The sequence below is a fragment of the Empidonax traillii genome, unplaced genomic scaffold (genome assembly GCF_003031625.1).
Source record: "Empidonax traillii isolate 1590-97213 ecotype Southwest subspecies unplaced genomic scaffold, ASM303162v1 scaffold306:size632451, whole genome shotgun sequence".
NCBI classification, from domain to species: domain Eukaryota; kingdom Metazoa; phylum Chordata; class Aves; order Passeriformes; family Tyrannidae; genus Empidonax; species Empidonax traillii.
Window position 1 is genome coordinate 459591 of NW_020955499.1, and position 6973 is coordinate 466563.

Sequence of the window (6973 nt, forward strand, 5' to 3'; positions counted from 1 at the left end):
CCAGCCAGCAGAGCAAGGTGACACTGCCCAGGGGTGGGACAGGGGTCATTAGTGACAATTAGCCTTGTACATGATGCTATTCCTCAGGCTGGTGAGTCAGCTCCCAACCAGAACCTCCCTGGTTTTATCATCTCACTTACAAAAAGCGAGTCATTTGTAAAGGTCATTAGAGCAAAATAACTACTAGATGGTGGCTGAAGGGACAGTCACTGCCAAGAGACCACCCCCATTTGATGGATGAGCAAAGAAGATGCCATCAGACCCGTTGAGGGCCATGGGACATCCCTCCAGCAAACCCAAGTCTCCCTTTGGCAGCCCAGGATAAGTTTCCCCCAAAGTAAATTAAAGCTGTGTAGCAGCACACCAAGCACTTGCTGTTCCATCAATAGGCAATTGTAACAGGATACACCTCCTTAGTCTCTAAATGAGTTTTCTTCCCAGCACCACATTATGGACAAATCCCCTCTCACAAAATTTAGAAAAAAATATAAATAAATAAATCCCTTTTCACAATCAGATGCGCTCTAACCGAGTCAAACAGGGCCACACGCACGTGCAGAGAATCTGCAAACCTCTTCCCAACTTCCCAGCACGGTCATCTTCCCTTTGGGTCAGGGGAAAGGAGTAAAGGAAAGAAAAGAAAGAACACTTAATGGAAGGAATGAGGTAGCAATTCCCCAGTTCAGCTGGGAATCAGTGTGTGGGCTCCTCAGGGCTTCTGTCTCAAAGGGGCTGAGCTCTCACCGACGAAGCCTGGACTGACACACCACCAGTGCTTGACTTACGAGGGATTCGCTCAGGCAAGACATTTTTAATTTAAATCTTGCTGCAGCTGAGGACGAAGCCACCCAGGCTTTGATTTACTGCTAATTCACTGCTCCCGTTCCTGTAACTCCAAACTCAAGTCGCCGAAGAGTTGAACGCAGAGACGCTCAAAAGCGAGGCTCTTCCTCGGTGAGCGTCAGGGGGCTGCTGGCAGCAAGTGTAAGTTCCTCACTGAGAACAAGCAGCAAGTATATAAATATTAACCGTCTCCACACAGCCCCTGAGTCGAGCATCACGTCACTGTTTCACAGGAAAACGTTACTGGGAACAAAACACCTCCAACCACTCTCACCTTTCCTCCCTCGCGTGGCGTTTTATGCTCGGGGTGAAACAACACGTGGGTCGTGGTGGCTCGTTTCATAAACATTTACATGCCTTTGGCGCGGGGTTGGTTCACCAAGCATCAAGATTTATCCCTCTGGCCCTTCCACGAGCAGGGAGGAGGGGGAAGTGTGTGATATATATCATGCAAATGCCTGTAATGGAAACCTCTCCCATATTCTTTCTGTTAGAGCCACACATTCGTCCTGTCAGAAGGACAAGGCAAATTCAAGTGCCAGTCAGCTCCTGGAAATTTATTGCCAGTGGCTGGGCGGGAAAGCCCCAGCAGACCACTCGTGTATGGATAATAGAGCTGGAAGGAAACTCAGAGAGCAGGATGAAAACCAGGAGACTTGACAATTTAAGATCTCCTTCTTGGGTCATCAGCGTAATCATCCAGCCATGTTTAGTGGGAAGTTTTGTTTATCCCTATTGCAAAAGAAACCTGGGAATCTCAGCCTCTTGAACTTTTGCATCTGGATTTCTGTTTCACGGCGTGAAGCATCCAAAAAAACACTGGAAAACCCTCTCAGCAGCAAAGCCTGGGGTGAAAGAAAGTCACACAAATGACCTCTCTCTTTCTAGTGATTCCCCCAGGTAAGGTCAAAGCCAGCTGCAGCATAGTGGGGATGGGGGGGTTCAACCCACTCATTCAGGTCTTCAGGCTCTGAGAACTTGGTGTCTTCTACAAAGAATTTGAGATGGAAACAGCTGGGAATGTTGTATTTCAGCAAAAAGTTGGCTTTCCACGTGCCAGGAATCACCTGACGAGGTTCACATCAGCTGGAGCAGCACAGATTGCAGATGTCTGAAGCAAGGTTGGGTTTTCAAACCAAGGGGTGCCTGTTAAAAGCCTTCAGAGCATCTCTAAGGGCTCACAGAGGGGTTTTTAACAAAGGAAAGGGCCCAGGGCAGATGGCACAACACTCTGGTTCCTGTTGCAGGGGGTGCAGACTTGGCACCTCTTACTTGGCACCTCGCAAGGTCCAACCACTCAGGGGTGAGGTAAAGGAAAAGCTCAGACAGTTCTTGTGGGATGAGTCAAGAAAAAAACCCCAACCCAAGGAAGAATGCCAGTTCCAGAACATCACCACACACGCTGTAGGTATCTCAGTGGATCATTTTTGCAATGATCCCTCCGTTCCCAAAGGTGATAAAAAGCATTTTGTACCAAATTTTTCAAAGACACAAGCACCAAGGTTCATGAGGGCGCAGCTGCCCCCAGACCAGTCCACTAACCCAAGATGTTTGGTTGTCCCTGCCCGCAGCAAGGGGCTGGAACTAGGTGGTCTTTAAGGTCCTTTCCAACCCAAACCATTCTATGATACTGTCTCATCTCAAAGCACCCATCTGTCATTTTAATTAAGAAATTTAACCTTGAAACGCGTCCTGTTGTGACCCAGGACTGCTCTTGGCTGTTGAAGCCCCAGGTCTTGAGGGCAGGACACCCCTCCCTGCTCCCACCATCAAACTTGGGGTTCGGCTTGCATTTCATGGGGATGAGTGAGAATTCCTGTCAATAAATTGCCTCTGTGTGCCTCAGTTTCCCAACCCACACCACGGGAAGGAGGGAACACTTTCCCACTGTTTCAAAACTCTCCAGAGCCTGAGCGAGAAACATCCGGGCGGCCCTGTGTAATTTTATTAATTTTTTTTTCCCTCTGTTTTTTTGTCACAGGCTCCTTGAGAGCTCAGAGCTAAAGGATATAAAGCACTTCTCACATGAAGACAGTCATGCAGGGAAGCACGCTCATCACTGATGCCCTGCAGTAAGTCAGTGGGTTGCCCAGACTCTCTGCACAGACGGGAAGTCTCGTTGCCTTGGGCGCCTGGAGCTGTTGGTGTCCATTAACTGAGTCTTGCAAGCAAGAAGGAGCAAGAAAGAGCCCTCTGAAGCCTTTAGTCACATTGGTGGGGACCAGAAAGGGCTTTTTATTTGAGCATCAAGATGGAGCTTTACCAGGGAAAAAAAACCCTCATAATCCAAAACACATCCCTAGTTGTGGAGGGGAATTCATGGGCAAGACGTGAGACTTCTGGGTCCCCCTCTGCAAAGGGGTGACGTGGGGTCCCAGTCTCAGCCACGGGGTCTCAATCTCACGCGTGGGGGACCTCACAGAGGAGTATTGTGAATAATAAACCAGGAGGAGCCAAGTGATTCGCGGGGCAGCACACACCATCTTGCTCGAAAACACGTGTAGGCAGCGCCAAGCCACAAACTTTGGCACCTCCAACTCCGAAACTCAACAGCCCTACCCTCCGACACCCTCCCCGCGTGGGATCCCGGCGCGGAGCACGAGCCTACTGTGCCAGCGCCGTTCCCGGCTTTGCAGGGAGCTTCTCAGAGCTCCCTTCCAAAGGAGAAGTTAATTCCTAAACACGGCGTTAACCCTCATCACACCCGACCTCGCAGGGCTCCTCAGCCCGGGGCGTGGGAGCGCGAGAATCAAACCCCGGCGCTGCCAGAGGGAGGTTTGGTTTTACTGCGGCCGCCCGGCATCGAGGAAATTGGGAGGCAAAGAGACAAAGCGGCTCGGTAAAAGCAAAAAAGATGCAACACAAAAGGGGTTCCGGCATCCCTCCTCCCCCTCCTCAGCCTGCAAAAGTAGAGGATTCGACGCGAAAGCCGCTCCGGCAGCCCGGCGCCCCCCCCGGGATTCGACTGCCAAAGACGGTTCCTGCCTCCCCGGCGAGGGATCTGAGCCGCTCCCGTGCCTGTGCTCAGCCCTCGGCTTTGCCACATCCACAGGCTGTCTAGCACCAGGCTCGCCGCGGCGCGGAGAGGGATGCTGGCAGGTGAACGCATGGGGGGGGAAGGCTCGAACATTTCCTCTCCCCGCGGAGAAGTTCAGCATCTCCCTCTGGATTTGCGATAGCGCTCATCCCCTCCGCTCGCCAGGTGCTTGGGGCTGCTCGCTGAGCAGATTTAACACCAGCCCTCAGCGCCTGCGAGGCGGTAACAATCGTCAGGCAAACGCTTCCCCAGCAGCACCGTGATTGATCAACAGCCTGGATTTTAAAACACCCGTCTTGGACACAAACAACGCTTAGATCATGCCGGCTTGTCATTTATCGCGCATCGTATCGATGTCGCCGAGCGCCGCACGTTTCAGATTGGGACAGAAAGGGAAAAGCCTCGGACTGGTCCTTTCGGAAAGGAGACACCCCCACGGAGGATGGGTCTGGGCGCAGGAGGGATGAAAATCCCAGGCTTCCGTGACGGGGCTGGGGTTTGCGTGTTCAAACCTGGCTGCACACGGGAAGCAGACACACATCTGTTGCACCGCTGGAAGCCCGTGCTCTGGCGGAGGATCCCGCACACAAACAAACAAGCACACACCTCCCCAGGCAGTTCAACCGCAAACAAAACGCTGCTCGCACCCCCTGGACCTTGAGCCAGTGAGGTTAGCCAGGGGGAAAAGCACCTAATCTCACACTGGGAGGCAACCGCCGTAATTAAAATCGCCGAGATGGTAAAGGCAGAGCAACCCCTCGCTCCGCTGGTCCTGCCCGCTTACGGGTTTCACCGGTTTCTACGAACAAGACCTCGGTGAAACAGAGGACAGATAAAGAAAATAAGTTAGCACGCTTTATGCCTCCCAAAATATTTGTGCAGGGCTGGTGCACGCTCAAGATAAGTCCCTAGAAGGCTGCGAGCGGTTGCATCGGCTGTAAAAATCCCCTGACACCGTCATTGTTCCCGCGGAGCAAGAGCATCCCCCAGCAATCCCAGGGGTCCCGGTCCAAACCTTCCCCTCTGCACCACTCACCCCCACCCCCTGGAAAGCCTCAGAACCCGCTCGCTTTCCCCGAAACCTCTCATCCCAGACATCGCATCCCGGCGGCGGAGGGAAGCCATGGAAAATCAGGTGCGTTTCCAGCGAGCTGCCAGCACGGCTGCCCGGCGGCAGGGCTGGGAAGCAAAGCGGGGTGGAAGTTTTCCGGGAGAGGAGCACAGCCACACGCTCTCCACCTGGTCCTTTCCGCGAAGGCGAGTCCTGCAGGTCCTACAGCCGCATCCAGCCCAGCCAACGCTGGCTGCATCCCTTCCCGGCACCGGGAGCAGATGGAGCCCCGGGAGGAGGAGGGTTTGCTCTGGGCTGGGGATGGAGCAGCCACATGCAGCCACTACAAACCCAAACAGCACTTAGCCCTGCTGGGGCTGAGCAAGTGGGTTTGTTTATCTGGGAGGAACTCATCTGCTGCCGGAGTATTAGATTTCCACCAAAACCATGTGCGGCTCGGTGTTTAGATCACTTCTCGCTGTCTACATAATTTAAGGGCATATGTCTGATAAACGCAGAGCATCAATACGCAGGTTTCGGTTGCAGCACAACACATGCACCGAGGGAAGGAGGGAGGTTTAGCAGCGCTGACTCCGCAGCCGGGGTTCGGGCAGGAAAACTCTCCAGCACCTCGCAGGAAGGGAAAGGACAGAGGTCTCCCCTTCTCTCCTAGGCGCTCACCACCGGGGGTGGCCCGTGTCCCTACCCCTCGGTCACCCGGGCGGTGTTATCCTCCCCGGGAATAGGGCTCTGCCTCCAGCCCCGTCCAGCTGCAATCTCATCGGGAGCAGAAAAAGTTTGCTAATACCTCCAGCCCCTCGCCCAAGGAATGCGCTGGAGCATCGAAGGGGGAAAATACCCCCCGAGGGGAGGAAAATCCGCAGCCAAGGGTGATGAGGGACGGGCTGCGCCGCTGGAGCCGCTACCCCGGGGGAGAAAAGTTAAGCCTTATGTATGGGGGGAAAAGCCATGGGGGACCCGGGGACGGGGGGACACCGGGCACCGTGTCTCCTGCGCGCTGGGGATGTGGAGAAGGGGGGCTCCCCGCTGCGACCCCCACCCCCAGCATCCTCGCAAGCCGGGCCAGGAGGGGCGGAGGGGCAGTGCCCGAGCCCCCCGCCTCAGCCCGCTGTCCTCGGGGGTCCCTGCCCGCCAGCCCCGACCCCCTCCCCAGGACCCGGGGGTGCGGAGCAGCCCCTCCCAGGGCCCCCGCTCCACCGCCGCCAGGTGTGTAGGGCAGGTACCGCTGCAGCCCCGCCGACCCTCCCGGGGCATCCTCTGGGGCATCCTCCCGGGATCCTCCCGCAGCCCCTGCTGCCCGGGCGGGGCGGGGGGGAGCTCCTTACCTGGCAGTGCTCCTCGCTTGCTTTGGGTGGGTTTTGGTGTATATATATAATAATAATTTTTTTCTCTTCTCCTTTCCCCCCACTTCAGTCTTCAGAGCAGGCGCCGCATTGACACTGCAGATGGTCTCTGTGTGCGTGTGTGTGTGTGTGTGTGTGTGCGCGTGTGTGTGTCACTCTCTCCAATCCCAAATACTCCACGGAGGCGGAACACGGAGCCCCTCTCTCTGCACTGGGCAAACCGTGTCTGGCTCGCCCAGAGCCGGGGGGGGGGGGGGGGGGGGGGGGGGGGGGGGGGGGGGGGGGGGGGGGGGGGGAGAAGGCAGCTCCAGTTTTCACTCCCCCCCCAAATCACCCCTTCCCTCTTTACCTCCCTCCCTCCTTCCCTCCCCCAGCCCTTCCCCCCCCAGCCCCCCCCGCCTGTAAATCAGCAAGGAGTGGGGGGGAGACAGGCAGCGGAGCAGGCAGGCAGGCTGCAGGCAGGCGGGCTGCAGGCAGGGGATGCGCTACGGGGCCATGCCCGGCTCGGCGCCCGGCACCGCGGCCTCCCGCCCGCCGGGGAGGGCTCGCACTGCGGCTGTCTCGCCAGCCCTTCCTCCCCAGCCCTCCTCCTCGCCAATGGTGGCTGCTGCGGGAGCGGGCTTGGACACCCCGGCTCTTTTGCCAACGCAGGCACACCCCCCCCCCCCCTCTTCCTCA

General features: G+C 56.3%; 1 protein-coding gene across 3 annotated transcripts in view; it reads right to left on the reverse strand.

Moving 5' to 3' along the window:
* Nucleotides 1–6615, reverse strand: part of LOC114061024 (plexin-A4) — a 440892-nt gene extending 434277 nt beyond the window's left edge. The window contains exon 1 of one of the 3 annotated variants that reach the window (XM_027891006.1): nucleotides 6278–6599. The gene's annotated coding sequence lies outside the window, so the exon portion shown is untranslated. Of the gene's footprint in view, nucleotides 1–5119; nucleotides 5349–6277 lie in introns of those variants that run through there. The other 2 variants (XM_027891007.1, XM_027891009.1) reach the window with 2 other exon arrangements.
* Between the last annotated feature and the right edge of the window lie 358 nt (nucleotides 6616–6973).